Here is a 3,421-nt window from a genome sequence, read left to right as displayed (position 1 = left end):
GCCGCCAGAAGATGAGTAATGTGGACTGTACTCAGCCGAAGTTGTTTCATCTCTGTCAACTAAACAACATCCTGGTCTGGTCACACAAACACTGTGCTTTGAAGAGGTAACAACCGTTTATTTCCTGTTTATAATCATGCGGATTATTTTGAGAGGGAAAATCCAAAAATATCTCATTGCGTGCATCCAGGCACACACGTGATGCATACATTTTTTTTAGACAAATATTTCACATCAGTTTAATCAGAAGATCGATCTTTGGTCTGGTACTGACAGGTAGTAAGCAAAGCTGGGAGGATATGGAGATAAAGGCAAGTAAGAGATCATTTTCATAGAAGCTAAAAAAAATTTCAATTAATATTGTAAAAAAAAAAACGCAGCAAATTACAGTGTGGGTAGGGTAAGCAAACAGCTAGAGATTTGAAAAGTAGTGGGATAAAATTATTTTAGGTTGTTATTCTTCTTATATCTATTTAGAGGTCTTTAGAGGTTTTTCTGAAAGGTAATGGGGCTCATGTCGCAATTTATTTCATTTTCAAACATTAAAATTAATCCCCTCGACTCCATTGTGTTTTCCATCCTTCTCTACCATGCTTCTATGTAGAGTGTGGCAGGACAAGTGGCTGCTTCACCAGCTGACAACGCCCTCAGCAACCGGAAGTTCCTGACCTGAAAGAACATCGCCAGACCGGAACAGCCTCCCTATTCACCTGATCTTGCTCCACGTGACATTTCTTTTTCTCCAAGCTCAAGAGGATCATCAAGAAGAATTGTTTTTAAAGGACTGGAGGGCATCAAGAGGACCATAACAACGGAATGAGGGACTTCCCAGAAGATTTCTTCCAGCAGTGCATAGAAGAATGGCGGAGAAGGATGGAAAAGTGCATCGGACTTGAGAGGGATTACTTTAAAGGGTAAACCATGTAGTTTGCTGTTTGGAATTGAAATAAATTGTTTGTGACACCAGTCACGTTAGTCTTCAGACAGACCTCGTATATCACTTGTGCGGTTGTGCCAATGAATATTTTCATATCGACAAATTGGAAACTTTTGTATCCAGTCTCTGGACTTTTCTTAGACATTGCACAATGATTGTATGATTGTAGCATGTAATTTTTGTCATACGAAAAGCATGGAAAATATTTTGAAACAAATTGGCTAAAGGCAAAAAAGTGGTGAAAAAGCGGAAATCCTCAGATAAATCATCAGGTCGCCCACCACCGTGGTGCATAGTTCACACAGTTCACTTTCCATGAACAAGGCCTGCCCATGGCGATCTACAGTAGAAGACAACATTGTGAAGGCCCAGGAGAGCATCCCAGTGACTGCTTGGTTTTCATAACGTCTGCTTTCTCTGATGACGTCTACGCTCCCCAGAAGAACACATCAATCACTTCCGGGGTCAACAGTTCTAAAGGTCGTGCCTTTCGTTTGCTCCCAAGACGGAAAGTCGTGAGACGAATGCATGATGGGTATTTTAATGTACACAGCGCTGTGGTCGGATGCATGAAAGCCATGTGCTGCGATTTCTCAGTGTTGTCTGGTACAGTAGTGGGAATTAGTTGAGTGCGGAGAATCGTCCTGAAGTAATGGACAAAAAAAAAACCCCCAAAAAACTCAGAAAGAAGCTATTTCGCGAAATAGTGGACAAAGTAGTGATATCTGATTTAACTGACGGAATGGGTGATAATAATATGAAAAATGATTCGTATTCTGTGACATTTCACACACACACACACACACACACGCACGCACGCACACACACGTTTATTCCTACATGCATATTGCTTGTTTGTTCCTTGGCGTAGTGCATCTCTGCGAGTGTAGATAATTCTTAAAAATAAATACCATTACTGTTCTCATTAGAATCATGCCATGCCTGTAGGAATTCTGATACTTTTGTTTACAGGCAAAACAGTTCCAGGTTTGAAGTAATTCCAGTCACATGCTGTGAACACTAACGAAAAATGTAATAAAAACCAAGGCTGACCGAATCTGTGGTGAGGAGTCAAGTCACATTAATATAGAACACTAACCCTATGACTAAAGGATAACAAAATTAGTTCGAGCAAATAACCATCTAGTCTATTTTTTTTTTAAATATTCAAACGCAAGATGGATGTCATTAATATACAACAGTTTCAATGGTAAACTAACAACTAAAATGAAAAGAGCATAAAAACCAAAGCAAGACTTTACCAGAATACATAGTTCAAAATAGAAATATATAGTTGCAGAACTTCAAGTATAGAATGGATAAATCTATGAATAAATGAATAAACTCTGAAAAAATGGACAAAATGAAACAAACAAGAAAGGAAAATAAGAAAGAAAAAGTGGATAACTTAATAAGGACAAATAGCTGTAAAGTGATTTTTTTTTTTTTCGGAAGGTAGTCGTTGTTTCGTGCCCTCCTAGACGTCCTAATTCTCCCAGTATCCCATGATTCTCACAATATCCCACGATTCCTGGGAAAAGGAATAGTTCTGGATTCCTTGGGCACTAACCCAGTCTCGTTTTCCGGAAGCAAGGAGTGATTAAGAAGATGAGAGCGAGAAGGGAGGCAGTTACCGCAGTCACGTGATTAGACTTGAGGGCGGGATTGTGGGATGGCGGCCAGAGATAGCGGAGAAGAAAGCAGTTAGTTTAATAAAGGTGTCAAACTGAGGAGAGTCTGGAGACGGAGAGACAGGGCGAGGACACCGGAACAATTTAGGCGTCTGGGATGTAGTCACGGAAAGCCTCCACTTAACACAACCGTGCAGGCACCCGGCACTGAGTCAGACGAGGGCACGAACAGATGTCCAGGAGCCAGTGAAGACATGGATAGGCTGAACTCGACTACACCTACCCCCCAACACACAAACACACAAACACCAAGGCGTGCTCACAGGGCGAAAACGAGAGTGAGAGAGCAAGAGTTCACGAACGAGATGAAGAAAGAAAGAACAATAGAAAGAGAGATTGATATGGCCATACTGAGAAATTAAAGGAGAAATAGGAAGACAGAAAACAAGACAGCTAAGACAGAATGAACGAGAGGGCGAGAGCAAGATTGAGAGAGACCGAGAGAGAGTTTAAGTATAGACATATGTTTTAATGTATCTTCTAGACACCGTTGGGTCGCACACATTTAACATAATAACTATTTTCGTCTGTTTTCACTAAACCAACAAGGTGGAGATGGCCAGAGACGAAAAATAATGGAGTTTACACTGCTGGCGTCCGAGTCCGGAAGCAGGCGGTTCGATACTCGCTTGGCTCGGCGACATTGCTGTTGATCCAGCTTCTGGGAATTAGACGCGAATGAGTTAAGAAAGTAATTTTAATGGCTGCACCGCAACTTAATTTAGATGTTTTCACATCAAAGCCACAAATTATTTTCTAAGAACATACAACAATAAACAACAAACACAGTGTA

This window comes from Pomacea canaliculata, linkage group LG5 (genome assembly GCF_003073045.1).
Source record: "Pomacea canaliculata isolate SZHN2017 linkage group LG5, ASM307304v1, whole genome shotgun sequence".
NCBI classification, from domain to species: domain Eukaryota; kingdom Metazoa; phylum Mollusca; class Gastropoda; order Architaenioglossa; family Ampullariidae; genus Pomacea; species Pomacea canaliculata.
The sequence above is the reverse complement of the archived record's forward strand: the minus strand, read 5'-3'. Positions refer to the sequence as shown.